Source organism: Pseudophryne corroboree, unplaced genomic scaffold (genome assembly GCF_028390025.1).
Source record: "Pseudophryne corroboree isolate aPseCor3 unplaced genomic scaffold, aPseCor3.hap2 scaffold_309, whole genome shotgun sequence".
NCBI classification, from domain to species: domain Eukaryota; kingdom Metazoa; phylum Chordata; class Amphibia; order Anura; family Myobatrachidae; genus Pseudophryne; species Pseudophryne corroboree.
Window position 1 is genome coordinate 282,324 of NW_026969768.1, and position 23,685 is coordinate 306,008.

Sequence of the window (23,685 nt, forward strand, 5' to 3'; positions counted from 1 at the left end):
CTGCCTCAGTTGAATCTCCTTTACTTGACAGAGATGTGCCTGAGCAGCGGCCCTCCCCAGCCCTATCCCAAATCATACTTATTTTGCATAGGAGATACCATGGTCATGAAGATTGTTCTCCCAGGGTGAGGTTCATTCATTGCATTCTGGGTATGCTGACCCCTGTGATTTCCCCAAATGTGGGAAACTCAACTGCATTATTTGTGGTAGTGGGGGACTGTGTTTGTGCTTTCCTCTGGTCAGCTCTGGTAAAAGTCAGATTTCTTTGTCTCAGATCTTCCTCTAGCCTTGTTCTTCTTTCGAGAGTTCCCTTGTGCTGCCTCAGTTGGATCTCCTTCACTTGACAGGGGGGTGCACGAGCAGCGACCCTCCCCAGCTCTAGCCCAACTCCTATTTACCTGCCAGGTGAGATACTATGATCAGGAAGGTGCTTCTCCCAGGGCAAGGCTCACCCATTGCACTCTGGGTGTGCTGCTCCTGCGATTTCCCCAAATGTGGGACACTTGACGGCATAATTTGTGTTTCCTCTGGTCGGCTCTCATATAATTCAGATCTCTTTGTCTCAGGTCTTTCTCCAGCCTAGTTTGCTGTCTGTTTCCACTTCTCTTTTCTTGAGCCGCTCCCTTCTATGCCCTTGCGCACTATCCTGACCTCTCCCGTCTGCTTACTTTGTGCCTTCCAACGCACAATGCATACTACAGGTAGTGCTGCAGGGCCCACACCCTTTTACATGCTTTACAGAGCAGCTCTGGAGCTGTTACAGTGCCCAGCTGCTGCAAGAAATCATCTTGAATGCTTCAGGGGCTGGGGCATAGCCAACATGAGCCCCACACCGAAGGAGGGTGGAGATGTTTAATGCGAATTAGGGGTCATCCAAGCGCCACAAAAGGACGCCATGCCCTGCACATCCCTTTTTTCTTTTCATATGCAGACGAGGGTTGAAGCCAACTTTGACCCACTGCTTGGATGACATCACCATATGCAAAACCATCTGCTGCAGGCCTTCCCCCAGGAATGCTTGCACTAGTTGTTGCATTTGGTTTGTTGTTTGGGGGTGCTTCAGTATTAGGCAGCCTTCTGCCCTCCCATGTTCATCTGAAAATATGTGTTCTCCCTGCAGTTGTTGTCCCCAGATGAGAGTTCCCTTGTGCTGCCTCAGTTGAATCTCCTTTACTTGACAGAGATGTGCCTGAGCAGCGGCCCTCCCCAGCCCTATCCCAAATCATACTTATTTTGCATAGGAGATACCATGGTCATGAAGATTGTTCTCCCAGGGTGAGGTTCATTCATTGCATTCTGGGTATGCTGACCCCTGTGATTTCCCCAAATGTGGGAAACTCAACTGCATTATTTGTGGTAGTGGGGGACTGTGTTTGTGCTTTCTTCTGGTCAACTCTGGTAAAAATCAGATTTCTTTGTCTCAGATCTTCCTCTAGCCTTGTTCCTCTTTCGAGAGTTCCCTTGTGCTGCCTCAGTTGGATCTCCTTCACTTGACAGGGGGGTACCCGAGCAGCGACCCTTCGCAGCTCTAGCCCAACTCCTACTTACCTGCCAGGTGAGATACTATGATCATGTAGGTGCTTCTCCCAGGGCAAGGCTCACCCATTGCACTCTGGGTGTGCTGCCCCTGTGATTTCCCCAAATGTGGGAAACTTGACTGCATAATTTGTGTTTCCCCTGGTCGGCTCTCGTATAATTCAGATCTCTTTGTCTCAGGTCTCTCTCCAGCCTAGTTTGCTGTCTGTTTCCACTTCTCTTTTCTTGAGCCGCTCCCTTCTATGCCCTTGCGCACTATCCTGACTTCTCCCGTCTGCTTACTTTGTGCCTTCCAACACACAATGCAAACTACAGGTAGTGCTGCAGGGCCCACACCCTTTTACTTGCCTCACAGAGCAGCTCTGGAGCTGTTACAGTGCCCAGCTGCTGCAAGAAATAAGCTTGAATGCTTCAGGGGCTGGGGCATTGCCAACATGAGCCCCACACCGAAGTACGGTGGGGGTGTTTAATGCGAACTAAGGGTCACCCAAGCGCCGCAAAAGGCCGCCATGCCCTGCACGCCCCTTTTCTCTTTTCATATGCAGACGAGGGTTGAAGCCAACTTTGACCCACTGCTTGGATGGCATTACCATATGCAAATCAATCTGCTGCAGGCCTTCCCCCAGGAATGCTTGCACTAGTTGTTGCATTTGGTTTGTTGTTTGGGGGTGCTTCAGTATTAGGCAGCCTTCTGCCCTCCCATGTTCATCTGAAAATATGTGTTCTCCCTGCAGTTGTTGTCCCCAGATGAGAGTTCCCTTGTGCTGCCTCAGTTGAATCTCCTTTACTTGACAGAGATGTGCCTGAGCAGCGGCCCTCCCCAGCCCTATCCCAAATCATACTTATTTTGCATAGGAGATACCATGGTCATGAAGATTGTTCTCCCAGGGTGAGGTTCATTCATTGCATTCTGGGTATGCTGACCCCTGTGATTTCCCCAAATGTGGGAAACTCGACTGCATTATTTGTGGTAGTGGGGGACTGTGTTTGTGCTTTCCTCTGCTCAGCTCTGGTAAAAGTCAGATTTCTTTGTCTCAGATCTTCCTCTAGCCTTGTTCTTCTTTCGAGAGTTCCCTTGTGCTGCCTCAGTTGGATCTCCTTCACTTGACAGGGGGGTGCCCGAGCAGCGACCCTCCCCAGCTCTAGCCCAACTCCTACTTACCTGCCAGGTGAGATACTATGATCAGGAAGGTGCTTCTCCCAGGGCAAGGCTCACCCATTGCACTCTGGGTGTGCCGCTCCTGCGATTTCCCCAAATGTGGGAAACTTGACTGCATAATTTGTGTTTCCTCTGGTCGGCTCTCGTATAATTCAGATCTCTTTGTCTCAGGTCTCTCTCCAGTATAGTTTGCTGTCTGTTTCCACTTCTCTTTTCTTGAGCCGCTCCCTTCTATGCCCTTGCGCACTATCCTGACTTCTCCCGTCTGCTTACTTTGTGCCTTCCAATGCACAATGCAAACTACAGGTAGTGCTGCAGGGCCCACACCCTTTTACTTGCCTTACAGAGCAGCTCTGGAGCTGTTACAGTGCCCAGCTGCTGCAAGAAATCAGCTTGAATGCTTCAGGGGCTGGGGCATAGCCAACATGAGCCCCACACCGAAGGAGGGTGGAGGTGTTTAATGCGAACTAGAGGTCATCCAAGCGCCGCAAAAGGCCGCCATGCCCTGCACGCCCCTTTTCTCTTTTTTGATATGCAGACGAGGGTTGAAGCCAACTTTGACCCACTGCTTGGATGGCATTACCATATGCAAATCAATCTGCTGCAGGCCTTCCCCCAGGAATGCTTGCACTAGTTGTTGCATTTGGTTTGTTGTTTGGGGGTGCTTCAGTATTAGGCAGCCTTCTGCCCTCCCATGTTCATCTGAAAATATGTGTTCTCCCTGCAGTTGTTGTCCCCAGATGAGAGTTCCCTTGTGCTGCCTCAGTTGAATCTCCTTTACTTGACAGAGATGTGCCTGAGCAGCGGCCCTCCCCAGCCCTATCCCAAATCATACTTATTTTGCATAGGAGATACCATGGTCATGAAGATTGTTCTCCCAGGGTGAGGTTCATTCATTGCATTCTGGGTATGCTGACCCCTGTGATTTCCCCAAATGTGGGAAACTCAACTGCATTATTTGTGGTAGTGGGGGACTGTGTTTGTGCTTTCCTCTGGTCAGCTCTGGTAAAAGTCAGATTTCTTTGTCTCAGATCTTCCTCTAGCCTTGTTCTTCTTTCGAGAGTTCCCTTGTGCTGCCTCAGTTGGATCTCCTTCACTTGACAGGGGGGTGCACGAGCAGCGACCCTCCCCAGCTCTAGCCCAACTCCTATTTACCTGCCAGGTGAGATACTATGATCAGGAAGGTGCTTCTCCCAGGGCAAGGCTCACCCATTGCACTCTGGGTGTGCTGCTCCTGCGATTTCCCCAAATGTGGGACACTTGACGGCATAATTTGTGTTTCCTCTGGTCGGCTCTCATATAATTCAGATCTCTTTGTCTCAGGTCTTTCTCCAGCCTAGTTTGCTGTCTGTTTCCACTTCTCTTTTCTTGAGCCGCTCCCTTCTATGCCCTTGCGCACTATCCTGACCTCTCCCGTCTGCTTACTTTGTGCCTTCCAACGCACAATGCATACTACAGGTAGTGCTGCAGGGCCCACACCCTTTTACATGCTTTACAGAGCAGCTCTGGAGCTGTTACAGTGCCCAGCTGCTGCAAGAAATCATCTTGAATGCTTCAGGGGCTGGGGCATAGCCAACATGAGCCCCACACCGAAGGAGGGTGGAGATGTTTAATGCGAATTAGGGGTCATCCAAGCGCCACAAAAGGACGCCATGCCCTGCACATCCCTTTTTTCTTTTCATATGCAGACGAGGGTTGAAGCCAACTTTGACCCACTGCTTGGATGACATCACCATATGCAAAACCATCTGCTGCAGGCCTTCAACCAGGAATGCTTGCACTAGTTGTTGCATTTGGTTTGTTGTTTGGGGGTGCTTCAGTATTAGGCAGCCTTCTGCCCTCCCATGTTCATCTGAAAATATGTGTTCTCCCTGCAGTTGTTGTCCCCAGATGAGAGTTCCCTTGTGCTGCCTCAGTTGAATCTCCTTTACTTGACAGAGATGTGCCTGAGCAGCGGCCCTCCCCAGCCCTATCCCAAATCATACTTATTTTGCATAGGAGATACCATGGTCATGAAGATTGTTCTCCCAGGGTGAGGTTCATTCATTGCATTCTGGGTATGCTGACCCCTGTGATTTCCCCAAATGTGGGAAACTCAACTGCATTATTTGTGGTAGTGGGGGACTGTGTTTGTGCTTTCTTCTGGTCAACTCTGGTAAAAATCAGATTTCTTTGTCTCAGATCTTCCTCTAGCCTTGTTCCTCTTTCGAGAGTTCCCTTGTGCTGCCTCAGTTGGATCTCCTTCACTTGACAGGGGGGTACCCGAGCAGCGACCCTTCGCAGCTCTAGCCCAACTCCTACTTACCTGCCAGGTGAGATACTATGATCATGTAGGTGCTTCTCCCAGGGCAAGGCTCACCCATTGCACTCTGGGTGTGCTGCCCCTGTGATTTCCCCAAATGTGGGAAACTTGACTGCATAATTTGTGTTTCCCCTGGTCGGCTCTCGTATAATTCAGATCTCTTTGTCTCAGGTCTCTCTCCAGCCTAGTTTGCTGTCTGTTTCCACTTCTCTTTTCTTGAGCCGCTCCCTTCTATGCCCTTGCGCACTATCCTGACTTCTCCCGTCTGCTTACTTTGTGCCTTCCAACACACAATGCAAACTACAGGTAGTGCTGCAGGGCCCACACCCTTTTACTTGCCTCACAGAGCAGCTCTGGAGCTGTTACAGTGCCCAGCTGCTGCAAGAAATAAGCTTGAATGCTTCAGGGGCTGGGGCATTGCCAACATGAGCCCCACACCGAAGTACGGTGGGGGTGTTTAATGCGAACTAAGGGTCACCCAAGCGCCGCAAAAGGCCGCCATGCCCTGCACGCCCCTTTTCTCTTTTCATATGCAGACGAGGGTTGAAGCCAACTTTGACCCACTGCTTGGATGGCATTACCATATGCAAATCAATCTGCTGCAGGCCTTCCCCCAGGAATGCTTGCACTAGTTGTTGCATTTGGTTTGTTGTTTGGGGGTGCTTCAGTATTAGGCAGCCTTCTGCCCTCCCATGTTCATCTGAAAATATGTGTTCTCCCTGCAGTTGTTGTCCCCAGATGAGAGTTCCCTTGTGCTGCCTCAGTTGAATCTCCTTTACTTGACAGAGATGTGCCTGAGCAGCGGCCCTCCCCAGCCCTATCCCAAATCATACTTATTTTGCATAGGAGATACCATGGTCATGAAGATTGTTCTCCCAGGGTGAGGTTCATTCATTGCATTCTGGGTATGCTGACCCCTGTGATTTCCCCAAATGTGGGAAACTCGACTGCATTATTTGTGGTAGTGGGGGACTGTGTTTGTGCTTTCCTCTGCTCAGCTCTGGTAAAAGTCAGATTTCTTTGTCTCAGATCTTCCTCTAGCCTTGTTCTTCTTTCGAGAGTTCCCTTGTGCTGCCTCAGTTGGATCTCCTTCACTTGACAGGGGGGTGCCCGAGCAGCGACCCTCCCCAGCTCTAGCCCAACTCCTACTTACCTGCCAGGTGAGATACTATGATCAGGAAGGTGCTTCTCCCAGGGCAAGGCTCACCCATTGCACTCTGGGTGTGCCGCTCCTGCGATTTCCCCAAATGTGGGAAACTTGACTGCATAATTTGTGTTTCCTCTGGTCGGCTCTCGTATAATTCAGATCTCTTTGTCTCAGGTCTTTCTCCAGCCTAGTTTGCTGTCTGTTTCCACTTCTCTTTTCTTGAGCAGCTCCCTTCTATGCCCTTGCGCACTATCCTGACCTCTCCCGTCTGCTTACTTTGTGCCTTCCAACGCACAATGCATACTACAGGTAGTGCTGCAGGGCCCACACCCTTTTACATGCTTTACAGAACAGCTCTGGAGCTGTTACAGTGCCCAGCTGCTGCAAGAAATCATCTTGAATGCTTCAGGGGCTGGGGCATAGCCAACATGAGCCCCACACCGAAGGAGGGTGGAGATGTTTAATGTGAATTAGGGGTCATCCAAGCGCCACAAAAGGACGCCATGCCCTGCACATCCCTTTTTTCTTTTCATATGCAGACGAGGGTTGAAGCCAACTTTGACCCACTGCTTGGATGACATCACCATATGCAAATCCATCTGCTGTAGGCCTTCCCCCAGGAATGCTTGTACTAGTTGTTGCATTTGGTTTGTTGTTTGGGGGTGCTTCAGTATTAGGCAGCCTTCTGCCCTCCCATGTTCATCTGAAAATATGTGTTCTCCCAGCAGTTGTTGTCCCCAGATGAGAGTTCCCTTGTGCTGCCTCAGTTGAATCTCCTTTACTTGACAGAGATGTGCCTGAGCAGCGGCCCTCCCCAGCTCTATCCCAAATCATACTTATTTTGCATAGGAGATACCATGGTCATGAAGATTGTTCTCCCAGGGTGAGGTTCATTTATTGCATTCTGGGTATGCTGACTCCTATGATTTCCCCAAATGTGGGAAACTCGACTGCATTATTTGTGGTAGTGGGGGACTGTGTTTGTGCTTTCCTCTGGTCAGCTCTGGTAAAAGTCAGATTTATTTGTCTCAGATCTTCCTCTAGCCTTGTTCTTCTTTCGAGAGTTCCCTTGTGCTGCCTCAGTTGGATCTCCTTCACTTGACAGGGGGGTGCCCTAGCATCAACCCTCCCCAGCTCAAGCCCAACTCCTACTTACCTGCCAAGTGAGATACTATGATCATGAAGGTGCTTCTCCCAGGGCAAGGCTCACCCATTGCACTCTGGGTGTGCTGCTCCTGCGATTTCCCCAAATGTGGGAAACTTGACTGCATAATTTGTGTTTCCCCTGGTCAGCTCTCGTATAATTCAGATCTGTTTGTCTCAGGTCTCTCTCCAGCCTAGTTTGCTGTCTGTTTCAACTTCTCTTTTCTTGAGCCGCTCCCTTCTATGCCCTTGCGCATTATCTTGACTTCTCCCATCTGCTTACTTTGTGCCTTCCAATGCACAATGCGAACTACAGGTAGTGCTGCAGGGCCCACACCCTTTTACTTGCCTTACAGAGCAGCTCTGGAGCTATTACAGTGCCCAGCTGCTGCAAGTAATCAGCTTGAATGCTTCATGGGCTGGGGCATAGCCAACATGAGCCCCACACCGAAGTAGGGTGGAGGTGTTTAATGCGAACTAGGGGTCATCCAAGCGCCGCAAAAGGCCGCCATGCCCTGCACGCCCCTTTTCTCTTTTCATATGCAGACGAGGGTTGAAGCCAACTTTGACCCACTGCTTGGATGACATCACCATATGCAAATCCATCTGCTGCAGGCCTTCCCCCAGGAATGCTTGTACTAGTTGTTGCATTTGGTTTGTTGTTTGGGGGTGCTTCAGTATTAGGCAGCCTTCTGCCCTCCCATGTTCATCTGAAAATATGTGTTCTCCCTGCAGTTGTTGTCCCCAGATGAGAGTTCCCTTGTGCTGCCTCAGTTGAATCTCCTTTACTTGACAGAGATGTGCCTGAGCAGCGGCCCTCCCCAGCCCTATCCCAAATCATACTTATTTTGCATAGGAGATACCATGGTCATGAAGATTGTTCTCCCAGGGTGAGGTTCATTCATTGCATTCTGGGTATGCTGACCCCTGTGATTTCCCCAAATGTGGGAAACTCGACTGCATTATTTGTGGTAGTGGGGGACTGTGTTTGTGCTTTCCTCTGGTCAGCTCTGGTAAAAGCCAGATTTCTGTGTCTCAGATCTTCCTCTAGCCTTGTTCTTCTTTCGAGAGTTCTCTTGTGCTGCCTCAGTTGGATCTCCTTCACTTGACAGGGGGGTGCCCGAGCAGCGACCCTCCTCAGCTCTTGCCCAACTCCTACTTACCTGCCAGGTGAGATACTATGATCATGAAGGTGCTTCTCCCAGAGCAAGGCTCACCCATTGCACTCTGTTTGTGCTGCTCCAGCGATTTCCCCAAATGTGGGAAACTCGACTGCATAATTTGTGTTTCCCCTGGTCGGCTCTCGTATAATTCAGATCTCTTTGTCTCAGGTCTCTCTCCAGCCTAGTTTGCTGTCTGTTTCCACTTCTCTTTTCTTGAGCCGCTCCTTTCTATGCCCTTGCGCACTATCCTGACTTCTCCCGTCTGCTTACTTTGTGCCTTCCAACGCACAATGCGAACTTCAGGTAGTGCTGCAGGGCCCACACCCTTTTAGTTGCCTTACAGAGCAGCTCTGGAGCTGTTACAGTGCCCAGCTGCTGCAAGAAATCAGCTTGAATGTTCTTCGTTGATTGATGGAAGAAACATCTTACAAAAACTCTCCAGATTATTGACTTTTTAAAGTTTTTCTAGGAAACGTTCTAGATGAATGCTTATTAGCGTTTGTCAGAATGTACGTTTGCAAAGTGTCACTGTGGCGCAATCAGTTAGCGTGTTCGGTTATTATCCAAAAGGTTGGTGGTTCAATCCCACCCAGGGATGTAATTTACCTTGTTATCAGATTTTGGTGATCTTTAAGTAGACAAGTCAAAATTTCAAACCCCCTCTTGTGGTGTAGGGTACCTGGCCTTCTCTGATGTAATCAGAGTTAGATTTGATTAAGTGATTTTATAAAAAAAAAACAGCTAGGAAGCACAATTTAGCAGTGGGTTGAAGAGAAAAAGAAATATGCTGGCAAAAAAATCCAATTGAGTGATTAAACAGCTCTTCATTTTCTGGCTTTATTTTTATGCTAACAAATTTGTTCTCTGAAAAGTGTCCACAAAGCCAAGTATCTGATTAACACCTTTGTAGGGATGGTTTTTCACCTATTACTAAATTAAACTTGCTTTATTGGAAAGGCAGCAAGATGCATCGTCATTTCAATATCTACTGAAATAATACAGGTTGACACCAGGAAACATTAACGCCACTGCATCCTTGCTGCTTTCTCATGTGGAAGTCTGTTTAATGTGAAAACAAGGTGATATCTAATTAGCATACAGGTAAGGAATTAAGAAAATCTTTATTTAAGGGTGAAGATGTTTCTCACAAAATCGTTGCCCCAATGCATCATTGAAATTCAAGCTGGAAAGATGATTTTAATATATCACTTGTACATTTTGTATTGCTCTTCTGGTGACAATGTAGTTTGTTTTTGTCAATTACCATTTTAATAATAGGGTAAAGAAAATTAAGTGGATTTTTGAAAGAAAACAATACTGTCAATATACTATTAAACAAATTAAAATGGTAAAAGTTATTGTACTTTAAGTAAAAATAAAAGAGCTAAAATATCAATCCCAATTTTGGATTACTTTAATTAAAAAAAAATGCATATAGCAGAGGGTAGTTTCAATCTGCCTACCTCTGGGTTATCGGCCCAGCATGCTTCCATTGCAGTACTCTGCTGCACATGTAAGTGCAAGAGATCCTGAAGCACTCACTCATCATGGGAAAGTACCAATGTGTTTCTTCGTTGGTTGATGGAAGAAACATCTTACAAAAACTCTCCAGATTATTGACTTTTTAAAGTTTTTCTAGGAAACGTTCTAGATGAATGCTTATTAGCCTTTGTCAGTATGAACTTTTTGCAAAGTGTCTCTGTGGCGCAATCAGTTAGTGTGTTTGGCTATTAACCAAAAGGTTGGTGGTTCAATCCCACCCAGGGATGTAATTGACCTTGTGATCAGATTTTGGTGATATTTAAGTAGACAAGTCAAAATTTCAAACCCCCTGTTATGGTGTGGGTACCTGGCCTTCCCTGATGTAATCAGAGTTAGATTTGATTCAGTGATTTTATAAAAACAGCTAGGAAGCACAATTTAGCAGTAGGTTGCAGAGAAAAAAAATATGCTGGCAGAAAAATCCAATTGAGTGATTAAACAGCTCTTCATTTTCTGGCTTTATTTTTATGCTAACAAATTTGTTCTCTGAAAAGTGTCCACAAAGCCAAGTCTCTGATTAACACCTTTGTAAGGATGGTTTTTCACCTATTACTAAATTAAACTTGCTTCATTGGAAAGGCAGCAAGATGCATCCTCATTTCAATGTCTACTGAAATAATACAGGTTGACACCAGGAAACATTAACGCCACTGCATCCTTGCTGCTTTCTCATGTGGAAGTCTGTTTAATGTGAAAACAAGGTGATATCTAATTAGCACACAGGTAAGGAATTAAGAAAATCTTTATTTAAGGGTGAAGATGTTTCTCACAAAATCGTTGCCCCAATGCATCATTGAAATTCAACCTGGAAAGATGATTTTAATATATCACTTGTACATTTTGTATTGCTCTTCTGGTGACAATGTAGTTTGTTTTTGTCAATTACCATTTTAATAATAGGGTAAAGAAAATTAAGTGGATTTTTGAAAGAAAACAATACTGTCAATATACTATTAAAACAAATTAAAATGGTAAAAGTTATTGTACTTTAAGTAAAAATAAAAGAGCAAAAATATCCATCCCAGTTTTGGATTACTTTAATTAACAAAAAAAATGCATATAGCAAAGGATAGTTTCAATCTGCCTACCTCTGGGTTATGGGCCCAGCATGCTTCCATTGCAGTACTCTGCTGCACATGTAAGTGCAAGAGATCCTGAAGCACTCACTCATCATGGGAAAGTACCAATGTGTTTCTTTGTTGGTTGATGGAAGAAACATCTTACAAAAACTCTCCAGATTATTGACTTTTTAAAGTTTTTCTAGGAAACGTTCTAGATGAATGCTTATTAGCCTTTGTCAGTATGTACTTTTTGTAAAGTGTCTCTGTGGCGCAATTGGTTAGTGTGTACGGCTATTAACCAAAAGGTTGGTGGTTAAATCCTACCCAGGGACGTAATTGACCTTGTGATCAGATTTTGGTGATATTTAAGTAGACAAGTCAAAATTTCAAACCCCCTCTTATTGTGTAGGGTACCTAGCCTTCTCTGATGTAATCAGAGTTAGATTTGATTCAGTGATTTTATAAAAACAGCTAGGAAGCACAATTTATCAGTGGGTTGCAGAGAAAAAGAAATATGCTGGCAAAAAAATCCAATTGAGTGATTAAACAGCTCTTCATTTTCTGGCTTTATTTTTATGCTAACAAATTTGTTCTCTGAAAAGTGTCCACAAAGCCAAGTCTCTGATTAACACCTTTGTAGGGATGGTTTTTCACCTATTACTAAATTAAACTTGCTTCATTGGAAAGGCAGCAAGATGCATCCTCATTTCAATGTCTACTGAAATAATACAGGTTGACACCAGGAAACATTAACGCCACTGCATCCTTGCTGCTTTCTCATGTGGAAGTCTGTTTAATGTGAAAACAAGGTGATATCTAATTAGCACACAGGTAAGGAATTAAGAAAATCTTTATTTAAGGGTGAAGATGTTTCTCACAAAATCGTTGCCCCAATGCATCATTGAAATTCAAGCTGGAAAGATGATTTTAATATATCACTTGTACATTTTGTATTGCTCTTCTGGTGACAATGTAGTTTGTTTTTGTCAATTACCATTTTAATAATAGGGTAAAGAAAATTAAGTGGATTTTTGAAAGAAAACAATACTGTCAATATACTATTAAAACAAATTAAAATGGTAAAAGTTATTGTACTTTAAGTAAAAATAAAAGAGCAAAAATATCAATCCCAGTTTTGGATTACTTTAATTAACAAAAAAAAATGCATATAGCAAAGGATAGTTTCAATCTGCCTACCTCTGGGTTATGGGCCCAGCATGCTTCCATTGCAGTACTCTGCTGCACATGTAAGTGCAAGAGATCCTGAAGCACTCACTCATCATGGGAAAGTACCAATGTGTTTCTTCATTGGTTGATGGAAGAAACATCTTACAAAAACTCTCCAGATTATTGACTTTTTAAAGTTTTTCTAGGAAACGTTCTAGATGAATGCTTATTAGCCTTTGTCAGTATGTACTTTTGCAAAGTGTCTCTGTGGCGCAATTGGTGAGTGTGTAAGGCTATTAACCAAAAGGTTGGTGGTTCAATCCCACCCAGGGACGTAATTGACCTTGTGATCAGATTTTGGTGATATTTAAGTAGACAAGTCAAAATTTCAAACCCCCTCTTATTGTGTAGGGTACCTGGCCTTCTCTGATGTTATCAGAGTTAGATTTGATTCAGTGATTTTATAAAAAACAGCTAGGAAGCACAATTTAGCAGTGGGTTGCAGAGAAAAATAAATATGCTGGCAAAAAAATCCAATTGAGTGATTAAACAGCTCTTCATTTTCTGGTTTATTTTTATGCTAACAAATTTGTTCTCTGAAAAGTGTCCACAAAGCCAAGTCTCTGATTAACACCTTTGTAGGGATGGTTTTTCACCTATTACTAAATTAAACTTGCTTCATTGGAAAGGCAGCAAGATGCATCCTCATTTCAATGTCTACTGAAATAATACAGGTTGACACCAGGAAACATTAACGCCACTGCATCCTTGCTGCTTTCTCATGTGGAAGTCTGTTTAATGTGAAAACAAGGTGATATCTAATTAGCACACAGGTAAGGAATTAAGAAAATCTTTATTTAAGGGTGAAGATGTTTCTCACAAAATCGTTGCCCCAATGCATCATTGAAATTCAAGCTGGAAAGATGATTTTAATATATCACTTGTACATTTTGTATTGCTCTTCTGGTGACAATGTAGTTTGTTTTTGTCAATTACCATTTTAATAATAGGGTAAAGAAAATAAAGTGGATTTTTGAAAGAAAACAATACTGTCAATATACTATTAAAACAAATTAAAATGGTAAAAGTTATTGTACTTTAAGTAAAAATAAAAGAGCAAAAATATCAATCCCAGTTTTGGATTACTTTAATTAACCAAAAAAATGCATATAGCAAAGGATAGTTTTAATCTGCCTATCTCTGGGTTATGGGCCCAGCATGCTTCCATTGCAGTACTCTGCTGCACATGTAAGTGCAAGAGATCCTGAAGCACTCACTCATCATGGGAAAGTACCAATGTGTTTCTTCATTGGTTGATGGAAGAAACATCTTACAAAAACTCTCCAGATTATTGACTTTTTAAAGTTTTTCTAGGAAACGTTCTTGATGAATGCTAATTAGCCTTTGTCAGTAGGTACGTTTTCTCTGTGGTGCAATTGGTTAGTGTGTAAGGCTATTAACCAAAAGGTTGGTGGTTCAATCCCACCCAGGAACGTAATTGACCTTGTGATCAGATTTTGGTGATATTTAAGTAGACAAGTCAAAATTTCAAACCCCCTCTTATTGTGTAGGGTACCTGGCCTTCTCTGATGTAATCAGAGTTAGATTTGATTCAGTGATTTTATAAAAACAGCTAGGAAGCACAATTTAGCAGTGGGTTGCAGAGAAAAAAAATATGCTGGCAAAAAAAAATCCAATTGAGTGATTAAACAGCTCTTCATTTTCTGGCTTTATTTTTATGCTAACAAATTTGTTCTCTGAAAAGTGTCCACAAAGCCAAGTCTCTGATTAACACCTGTGTAGGGATGGTTTTTCACCTATTACTAAATTAAACTTGCTTCATTGGAAAGGCAGCAAGATGCATCCTCATTTCAATGTCTACTGAAATAATACAAGTTGACACCAGGAAACATTAACGCCACTGCATCCTTGCTGCTTTCTCATGTGGAAGTCTGTTTAATGCGAAAACAAGGTGATATCTAATTAGCACACAGGTAAGGAATTAAGAAAATCTTTATTTAAGGGTGAAGATGTTTCTCACAAAATCGTTGCCCCAATGCATCATTGAAATTCAAGCTGGAAAGATGATTTTAATATATCACTTGTACATTTTGTATTGCTCTTCTGGTGACAATGTAGTTTGTTTTTGTCAATTACCATTTTAATAATAGGGTAAAGAAAATTAAGTGGATTTTTGAAAGAAAACAATACTGTCAATATACTATTAAAACAAATTAAAATGGTAAAAGTTATTGTACTTTAAGTAAAAATAAAAGAGCCAAAATATCAATCCCAGTTTTGGATTACTTTAATAAAAAAAAAAAAAGCATACAGCAGAGGATAGTTTCAATCTGCCTACCTCTGGGTTATGAGCCCAGCATGCTTCCATTGCTGTACTCTGCTGCACATGTAAGTGCAAGAGATCCTGAAGCACTCACTCATCATGGGAAAGTACCAATGTGTTTCTTCGTTGGTTGATGGTAGAAACATCTTACAAAAACTCTCCAGATTATTGACTTTTTAAAGTTTTTCTAGGAAACGTTTTAGATGAATGCTTATTAGCCTTTGTCAGTATGCCCTTTCGCAAAGTGTCTCTGTGGCGCAATCAGTTAGTGTGTACGGCTATTAACTAAAAGGTTGGTGGTTCAATCCCACCCAGGGATGTAATTGATCTTGTTATCAGATTTTGGTGATCTTTAAGTAGACAAGTCAAAATTTCAAACCCCCTCTTATGGTGTAGGGTACCTGGCCTTCTCTGATGTAATCAGAGTTAGATTTGATTCATTGATTTTATAAAAACAGCTAGGAAGCACAATTTAGCAGTGGTTTGCAGAGAAAAAAAATATGCTGGCAGAAAAATCCAATTGAGTGATTAAACAGCTCTTCATTTTCTGGCTTTATTTTTATGCTAACAAATTTGTTCTCTGAAAAGTGTCCACAAAGCAAAGTCTCTGATTAACACCTTTGTAAGGATGGTTTTTCACCTATTACTAAATTAAACTTGCTTCATTGGAAAGGCAGCAAGATGCATCCTCATTTCAATGTCTACTGAAATAATACAAGTTGACACCAGGAAACATTAACGCCACTGCATCCTTGCTGCTTTCTCATGTGGAAGTCTGTTTAATGCGAAAACAAGGTGATATCTAATTATCACACAGGTAAGGAATTAAGAAAATCTTTATTTAAGGGTGAAGATGTTTCTCACAAAATCGTTGCCCCAATGCATCATTGAAATTCAAGCTGGAAAGATGATTTTAATATATCACTTGTACATTTTGTATTGCTCTTCTGGTGACAATGTAGTTTGTTTTTGTCAATTACCATTTTAATAATAGGGTAAAGAAAATTAAGTGGATTTTTGAAAGAAAACAATACTGTCAATATACTATTAAAACAAATTAAAATGGTAAAAGTTATTGTACTTTAAGTAAAAATAAAAGAGCAAAAATATCAATCCCAGTTTTGGATTACTTTAATTAACAAAAAAAAAGCATATAGCAAAGGATAGTTTCAATCTGCCTACCACTGGGTTATGGGCCCAGCATGCTTCCATTGCTGTACTCTGCTGCACATGTAAGTGCAAGAGATCCTGAAGCACTCACTCATCATGGGAAAGTACCAATGTGTTTCTTCGTTGGTTGATGGAAGAAACATCTTACAAAAACTCTCCAGATTATTGACTTTTTAAAGTTTTTCTAGGAAACGTTCTAGATGAATGCTTATTAGCCTTTGTCAGTATTTACTTCTGCAAAGTGTCTCTGTGGCGCAATCAGTTAGTGTGTACGGCTACTAACCAAAAGGTTGGTGGTTCAATCACACCCAGGGACGTAATTGACCTTGTGATCAGATTTTGGTGATCTTTAAGTAGACAAGTCAAAATTTCAAACCCCCTGTTATGGTGTAGGGTACCTGGCCTTCTCTGATGTAATCAGAGTTAGATTTGATTCAGTGATTTTATTAAAACAGCTAGGAAGCACAATTTAGCAGTGGGTTGCAGAGAAAAAGAAATATGCTGGCAAAAAAATCCAATTGAGTGATTAAACAGCTCTTCATTTTCTGGCTTTATTTTTATGCTAACAAATTTGTTCTCTGAAAAGTGTCCACAAAGCCAAGTCTCTGATTAACACCTTTGTAGGGATGGTTTTTCACCTATTACTAAATTAAACTTGCTTCATTGGAAAGGCAGCAAGATGCATCCTCATTTCAATGTCTACTGAAATAATACAGGTTGACACCAGGAAACATTAACGCCACTGCATCCTTGCTGCTTTCTCATGTGGAAGTCTGTTTAATGTGAAAACAAGGTGATATCTAATTAGCACACAGGTAAGGAATTAAGAAAATCTTTAAGGGTGAAGATGTTTCTCACAAAATCGTTGCCCCAATGCATCATTGAAATTCAAGATGGAAAGATGATTTTAATATATCACTTGTACATTTTGTATTGCTCTTCTGGTGACAATGTAGTTTGTTTTTGTCAATTACCATTTTAATAATAGGGTAAAGAAAATTAAGTGGATTTTTGAAAGAAAACAATACTGTCAATATACTATTAAAACAAATTAAAATGGTAAAAGTTATTGTACTTTAAGTAAAAATAAAAGAGCCAAAATATCAATCCCAGTTTTGGATTACTTTAATTAACAAAAAAAAATGCATATAGCAAAGGATAGTTTCAATCTGCCTACCTCTGGGTTATGGGCCCAGCATGCTTCCATTGCAGTACTCTGCTGCACATGTAAGTGCAAGAGATCCTGAAGCACTCACTCATAATGGGAAAGTACCAATGTGTTTCTTCGTTGGTTGATGGAAGAAACATTTTACAAAAACTCTCCAGATTATTGACTTTTTAAAGTTTTTCTAGGAAACGTTCTAGATGAATGCTTATTAGCCTTTGTCAGTATGTACTTTTGCAAAGTGTCTCTGTGGTGCAATTGGTTAGTGTGTAAGACTATTAACCAAAAGGTTGGTGGTTCAATCCCACCCAGGAATGTAATTGACCTTGTGATCAGATTTTGGTGATATTTAAGTAGACAAGTCAAAATTTCAAACCCCCTCTTATTGTGTAGGGTACCTGGCCTTCTCTGATGTAATCAGAGTTAGATTTGATTCAGTGATTTTATAAAAAAAACAGCTAGGAAGCACAATTTAGCAGTGGGTTGCAGATAAAAAAATATGCTGGCAAAAAAATACAATTGAGTGATTAAACAGCTCTTCATTTTCTGGCTTTATTTTTATGCTAACAAATTTGTTCTCTGAAATGTGTCCACAAAGCCAAGTCTCTGATTAACACCTTTGTAGGGATGGTTTTTCACCTATTACTAAATTAAACTTGCTTCATTGGAAAGGCAACAAGATGCATCCTCATTTCAATGTCTACTGAAATAATACAGGTTGACACCAGGAAACATTAACGCCACTGCATCCTTGCTGCTTTCTCATGTGGAAGTCTGTTTAATGTGAAAACAAGGTGATATCTAATTATCACACAGGTAAGGAATTAAGAAAATCTTTATTTAAGGGTGAAGATGTTTCTCACAAAATCGTTGCCCCAATGCATCATTGAAATTCAAGCTGGAAAGATGATTTTAATATATCACTTGTACATTTTGTATTGCTCTTCTTGTGACAATGTAGTTTGTTTTTGTCAATTACCATTTTAATAATAGGGTAAAGAAAATTAAGTGGATTTTTGAAAGAAAACAATACTGTCAATATACTATCAAAACAAATTAAAATGGTAAAAGTTATTGTACTTTAAGTAAAAATAAAAGAGCCAAAATATCAATCCCAGTTTTGGATTACTTTAATTAACAAAAAAAAAATGCATATAGCAAAGGATAGTTTCAATCTGCCTACCTCTGGGTTATGGGCCCAGCATGCTTCCATTGCAGTACTCTGCTGCACATGTAAGTGCAAGAGATCCTGAAGCACTCACTCATCATGGGAAAGTACCAATGTGTTTCTTTGTTGGTTGATGGAAGAAACATTTTACAAAAACTCTCCAGATTATTGACTTTTTAAAGTTGTTCTAGGAAACGTTCTAGATGAATGCTTATTAGCCTTTGTCAGTATGTACTTTTGCAAAGTGTCTCTGTGGCGCAATTGGTTAGTGTGTAAGGCTATTAACCAAAAGGTTGGTGATTCAATCCCACAAAGGGACGTAATTGACCTTGTGATCAGATTTTGGTGATATTTAAGTAGACAAGTCAAAATTTCAAACCCCCTCTTATTGTGTAGGGTACCTGGCCTTCTCTGATGTTATCAGAGTTAGATTTGATTCAGTGATTTTATAAAAAAACAGCTAGGAAGCACAATTTAGCAGTGGGTTGCAGAGAAAAAAAATATGCTGGCAAAAAAATCCAATTGAGTGATTAAACAGCTCTTCATTTTCTGGTTTATTTTTATGCTAACAAATTTGTTCTCTGAAAAGTGTCCACAAAGCCAAGTCTCTGATTAACACCTTTGTAGGGATGGTTTTTCACCTATTACTAAATTAAACTTGCTTCATTGGAAAGGCAGCAAGATGCATCCTCATTTTAATGTCTACTGAAATAATACAGGTTGACACCAGGAAACATTAACGCCACTGCATCCTTGCTGCTTTCTCATGTGGAAGTCTGTTTAATGTGAAAACAAGGTGATATCTAATTAGCACACAGGTAAGGAATTAAGAAAATCTTTATTTAAGGGTGAAGATGTTTCTCACAAAATCGTTGCCCCAATGCATCATTGAAATTCAAGCTGGAAAGATGATTTTAATATATCACTTGTACATTTTGTATTGCTCTTCTGGTGACAATGTAGTTTGTTTTTGTCAATTACCATTTTAATAATAGGGTAAAGAAAATTAAGTGGATTTTTGAAAGAAAACAATACTGTCAATATACTATTAAAACAAATTAAAATGGTAAAAGTTATTGTACTTTAAGTAAAAATAAAAGAGCAAAAATATCAATCCCAGTTTTGGATTACTTTAATTAACAAAAAAAATGCATATAGCAAAGGATAGTTTCAATCTGCCTATCTCTGGGTTATGGGCCCAGCATGCTTCCATTGTAGTACTCTGCTGCACATGTAAGTGCAAGAGATCCTGAAGCACTCACTCATCATGGGAAAGTACCAATGTGTTTCTTCATTGGTTGATGGAAGAAACATCTTACAAAAACTCTCCAGATTATTGACTTTTTAAAGTTTTTCTAGGAAACGTTCTTGATGAATGCTTATTAGCCTTTGTCAGTATGTACTTTTTGCAAAGTGTCTCTGTGGTGCAATTGGTTAGTGTGTAAGGCTATTAACCAAAAGGTTGGTGGTTCAATCCCACCCAGGAACGTAATTGACCTTGTGATCAGATTTTGGTGATATTTAAGTTGACAAGTCAAAATTTCAAACCCCCTCTTATTGTGTAGGGTACCTGGCCTTCTCTGATGTAATCAGAGTTAGATTTGATTCAGTGATTTTATAAAAAAACAGCTAGGAAGCACAATTTAGCAGTGGGTTGCAGAGAAAAAAAATATGCTGGCAAAAAAAAATCCAATTGAGTGATTAAACAGCTCTTCATTTTCTGGCTTTATTTTTATGCTAACAAATTTGTTCTCTGAAAAGTGTCCACAAAGCCAAGTCTCTGATTAACACCTTTGTAGGGATGGTTTTTCGCCTATTACTAAATTAAACTTGCTTCATTGGAAAGGCAGCAAGATGCATCCTCATTTCAATGTCTACTGAAATAATACAAGTTGACACCAGGAAACATTAACGCCACTGCATCCTTGCTGCTTTCTCATGTGGAAGTCTGTTTAATGCGAAAACAAGGTGATATCTAATTAGCACACAGGTAAGGAATTAAGAAAATCTTTATTTAAGGGTGAAGATGTTTCTCACAAAATCGTTGCCCCAATGCATCATTGAAATTCAAGCTGGAAAGATGATTTTAATATATCACTTGTACATTTTGTATTGCTCTTCTGGTGACAATGTAGTTTGTTTTTGTCAATTACCATTTTAATAATAGGGTAAAGAAAATTAAGTGGATTTTTGAAAGAAAACAATACTGTCAATATACTATTAAAACAAATTAAAATGGTAAAAGTTATTGTACTTTAAGTAAAAATAAAAGAGCCAAAATATCAATCCCAGTTTTGGATTACTTTAATTAAAAAAAAAAGCATACAGCAGAGGATAGTTTCAATCTGCCTACCTCTGGGTTATGAGCCCAGCATGCTTCCATTGCTGTACTCTGCTGCACATGTAAGTGCAAGAGATCCTGAAGCACTCACTCATCATGGGAAAGTACCAATGTGTTTCTTCGTTGGTTGATGGTAGAAACATCTTACAAAAACTCTCCAGATTATTGACTTTTTAAAGTTTTTCTAGGAAACGTTTTAGATGAATGCTTATTAGCCTTTGTCAGTATGCCCTTTCGCAAAGTGTCTCTGTGGCGCAATCAGTTAGTGTGTACGGCTATTAACTAAAAGGTTGGTGGTTCAATCCCACCCAGGGATGTAATTGATCTTGTTATCAGATTTTGGTGATCTTTAAGTAGACAAGTCAAAATTTCAAACCCCCTCTTATGGTGTAGGGTACCTGGCCTTCTCTGATGTAATCAGAGTTAGATTTGATTCATTGATTTTATAAAAACAGCTAGGAAGCACAATTTAGCAGTGGTTTGCAGAGAAAAAAAATATGCTGGCAGAAAAATCCAATTGAGTGATTAAACAGCTCTTCATTTTCTGGCTTTATTTTTATGCTAACAAATTTGTTCTCTGAAAAGTGTCCACAAAGCCAAGTCTCTGATTAACACCTTTGTAAGGATGGTTTTTCACCTATTACTAAATTAAACTTGCTTCATTGGAAAGGCAGCAAGATGCATCCTCATTTCAATGTCTACTGAAATAATACAAGTTGACACCAGGAAACATTAACGCCACTGCATCCTTGCTGCTTTCTCATGTGGAAGTCTGTTTAATGCGAAAACAAGGTGATATCTAATTATCACACAGGTAAGGAATTAAGAAAATCTTTATTTAAGGGTGAAGATGTTTCTCACAAAATCGTTGCCCCAATGCATCATTGAAATTCAAGCTGGAAAGATGATTTTAATATATCACTTGTACATTTTGTATTGCTCTTCTGGTGACAATGTAGTTTGTTTTTGTCAATTACCATTTTAATAATAGGGTAAAGAAAATTAAGTGGATTTTTGAAAGAAAACAATACTGTCAATATACTATTAAAACAAATTAAAATGGTAAAAGTTATTGTACTTTAAGTAAAAATAAAAGAGCCAAAATATCAATCCCAGTTTTGGATTACTTTAATTAACAAAAAAAAAGCATATAGCAAAGGATAGTTTCAATCTGCCTACCTCTGGGTTATGGGCCCAGCATGCTTCCATTGCTGTACTCTGCTGCACATGTAAGTGCAAGAGATCCTGAAGCACTCACTCATCATGGGAAAGTACCAATGTGTTTCTTCGTTGGTTGATGGAAGAAACATCTTACAAAAACTCTCCAGATTATTGACTTTTTAAAGTTTTTCTAGGAAACGTTTTAGATGAATGCTTATTAGCCCTTGTCAGTATATACTTTTGCAATGTGTCTCTGTGGCGCAATTAGTTAGTGTGTACGGCTATTAACCAAAAGGTTGGTGGTTCAATCCCACCCAGGTACGTAATTGACCTTGTTATCAGATTTTGGTGATCTTTAATTAGACAAGTCAAAATTTCAAACCCCCTGTTATGGTGTAGGGTACCTGGCCTTCTCTGATGTAATCAGGGTTAGATTTGATTCAGTGATTTTATAAAAACAGCTAGGAAGCACAATTTAGCAGTGGGTTGCAGAGAAAAAGAAATATGCTGGCAGAAAAATCCAATTGAGTGATTAAACAGCTCTTCATTTTCTGGCTTTATTTTTATGCTAACAAATTTGTTCTCTGAAAAGTGTCCACAAAGCAAAGTCTCTGATTAACACCTTTGTAGGGATGGTTTTTCACCTATTACTAAATTAAACTTGCTTCATTGGAAAGGCAGCAAGATGCATCCTCATTTCAATGTCTACTGAAATAATACAGGTTTACACCAGGAAACATTAACGCCACTGCATCCTTGCTGCTTTCTCATGTGGAAGTCTGTTTAATGTGAAAACAAGGTGATATCTAATTAGCACACAGGTAAGGAATTAAGAAAATCTTTATTTAAGGGTGAAGATGTTTCTCACAAAATCGTTGCCCCAATGCATCATTGAAATTCAAGCTGGAAAGATGATTTTAATATATCACTTGTACATTTTGTATTGCTCTTCATGGTGACAATGTAGTTTGTTTTTGTCAATTACCATTTTAATAATAGGGTAAAGAAAATGAAGTGGATTTTTGAAAGAAAACAATACTGTCAATATACTATTAAAACAAATTAAAATGGTAAAAGTTATTGTACTTTAAGTAAAAATAAAAGAGCCAAAATATCAATCCCAGATTTGGATTACTTTAATTAACAAAAAAAAATGCATATAGCAGAGGATAGTTTCAATCTGCCTACCTCTGGGTTATGGGCCCAGCATGCTTCCATTGCTGTACTCTGCTGCACATGTAAGTGCAAGAGATCCTGAAGCACTCACTCATCATGGGAAAGTACCAATGTGTTTCTTTGTTGGTTGATAGAAGAAACATTTTACAAAAACTCTCCAGATTATTGACTTTTTTAAGTTTTTCTAGGAAACGTTTTAGATGAATGCTTATTAGCATTTGTCAGTATGTACTTTTGCAAAGTGTCTCTATGGCGCAATCAGTTAGTGTGTACGGCTATTAACCAAAAGGTTGGTGGTTCAATCCCACCCAGGGACGTAATTGACCTTGTTATCAGATTTTGGTGATCTTTAAGTAGACAAGTCAAATTTCATACCCCCTATTATTGTGTAGGGTACCTGGCCTTCTCTGATGTAATCAGAGTTAGATTTGATTCAATGATTTTATAAAAACATCTAGGAAGCACAATTTAGCAGTGGGTTGCAGAGAAAAAGAAATATGCTGGCAAAAAAATCAAATTGCGTGATTAAACAGCTCTTCATTTTCTGGCTTTATTTTTATGCTAACAAATTTGTTCTCTGAAAAGTGTCCACAAAGCCAAGTCTCTGATTAACACCTTTGTAGGGATGGTTTTTCACCTATTACTAAATTAAACTTGCTTCATTGGAAAGGCAGCAAGATGCATCCTCATTTCAATGTCTACTGAAATAATACAGGTTGAAACCAGGAAACATTAATGCCACTGCATCCTTGCTGCTTTCTCATGTGGAAGTCTGTTTAATGTGAAAACAAGGTGATATCTAATTAGCACACAGGTAAGGAATTACGAAAATCTTTATTTAAGGGTGAAGATGTTTCTCACAAAATTGTTGCCCCAATGCATCATTGAAATTCAAGCTGGAAAGATGATTTTAATATATCACTTGTACATTTTGTATTGC

The 23,685-nt window shown here is 40.4% G+C and overlaps 16 non-coding genes across 16 annotated transcripts; all 16 read left to right on the forward strand.

Annotated features, from left to right (window-relative positions):
• The first annotated feature begins 74 nt into the window (after positions 1-74).
• Positions 75-238, forward strand: LOC135017052 (U1 spliceosomal RNA). Its single transcript, XR_010214963.1, has one exon. It is a non-coding gene; the product is annotated as a U1 spliceosomal RNA (small nuclear RNA).
• A 152-nt stretch (positions 239-390) lies between these two features.
• Positions 391-553, forward strand: LOC135017049 (U1 spliceosomal RNA). The gene has a single exon (XR_010214960.1). It is a non-coding gene; the product is annotated as a U1 spliceosomal RNA (small nuclear RNA).
• A 671-nt stretch (positions 554-1,224) lies between these two features.
• On the forward strand, positions 1,225-1,388 carry LOC135017059 (U1 spliceosomal RNA). The gene has a single exon (XR_010214970.1). It is a non-coding gene; the product is annotated as a U1 spliceosomal RNA (small nuclear RNA).
• A 152-nt stretch (positions 1,389-1,540) lies between these two features.
• Positions 1,541-1,703, forward strand: LOC135017046 (U1 spliceosomal RNA). The gene has a single exon (XR_010214957.1). It is a non-coding gene; the product is annotated as a U1 spliceosomal RNA (small nuclear RNA).
• A 671-nt stretch (positions 1,704-2,374) lies between these two features.
• On the forward strand, positions 2,375-2,538 carry LOC135017056 (U1 spliceosomal RNA). The gene has a single exon (XR_010214967.1). It is a non-coding gene; the product is annotated as a U1 spliceosomal RNA (small nuclear RNA).
• A 152-nt stretch (positions 2,539-2,690) lies between these two features.
• Positions 2,691-2,853, forward strand: LOC135017065 (U1 spliceosomal RNA). The gene has a single exon (XR_010214976.1). It is a non-coding gene; the product is annotated as a U1 spliceosomal RNA (small nuclear RNA).
• Positions 2,854-3,526: 673 nt separating this feature from the next.
• Positions 3,527-3,690, forward strand: LOC135017053 (U1 spliceosomal RNA). The gene has a single exon (XR_010214964.1). It is a non-coding gene; the product is annotated as a U1 spliceosomal RNA (small nuclear RNA).
• A 152-nt stretch (positions 3,691-3,842) lies between these two features.
• Positions 3,843-4,005, forward strand: LOC135017050 (U1 spliceosomal RNA). Its single transcript, XR_010214961.1, has one exon. It is a non-coding gene; the product is annotated as a U1 spliceosomal RNA (small nuclear RNA).
• Positions 4,006-4,676: 671 nt separating this feature from the next.
• Positions 4,677-4,840, forward strand: LOC135017060 (U1 spliceosomal RNA). The gene has a single exon (XR_010214971.1). It is a non-coding gene; the product is annotated as a U1 spliceosomal RNA (small nuclear RNA).
• A 152-nt stretch (positions 4,841-4,992) lies between these two features.
• Positions 4,993-5,155, forward strand: LOC135017047 (U1 spliceosomal RNA). The gene has a single exon (XR_010214958.1). It is a non-coding gene; the product is annotated as a U1 spliceosomal RNA (small nuclear RNA).
• A 671-nt stretch (positions 5,156-5,826) lies between these two features.
• LOC135017057 (U1 spliceosomal RNA) lies at positions 5,827-5,990 on the forward strand. Its single transcript, XR_010214968.1, has one exon. It is a non-coding gene; the product is annotated as a U1 spliceosomal RNA (small nuclear RNA).
• A 152-nt stretch (positions 5,991-6,142) lies between these two features.
• Positions 6,143-6,305, forward strand: LOC135017066 (U1 spliceosomal RNA). Its single transcript, XR_010214977.1, has one exon. It is a non-coding gene; the product is annotated as a U1 spliceosomal RNA (small nuclear RNA).
• A 671-nt stretch (positions 6,306-6,976) lies between these two features.
• Positions 6,977-7,140, forward strand: LOC135017064 (U1 spliceosomal RNA). Its single transcript, XR_010214975.1, has one exon. It is a non-coding gene; the product is annotated as a U1 spliceosomal RNA (small nuclear RNA).
• Positions 7,141-7,292: 152 nt separating this feature from the next.
• On the forward strand, positions 7,293-7,455 carry LOC135017044 (U1 spliceosomal RNA). The gene has a single exon (XR_010214955.1). It is a non-coding gene; the product is annotated as a U1 spliceosomal RNA (small nuclear RNA).
• A 671-nt stretch (positions 7,456-8,126) lies between these two features.
• LOC135017058 (U1 spliceosomal RNA) lies at positions 8,127-8,290 on the forward strand. The gene has a single exon (XR_010214969.1). It is a non-coding gene; the product is annotated as a U1 spliceosomal RNA (small nuclear RNA).
• A 152-nt stretch (positions 8,291-8,442) lies between these two features.
• Positions 8,443-8,605, forward strand: LOC135017051 (U1 spliceosomal RNA). The gene has a single exon (XR_010214962.1). It is a non-coding gene; the product is annotated as a U1 spliceosomal RNA (small nuclear RNA).
• Positions 8,606-23,685: the final 15,080 nt, after the last annotated feature.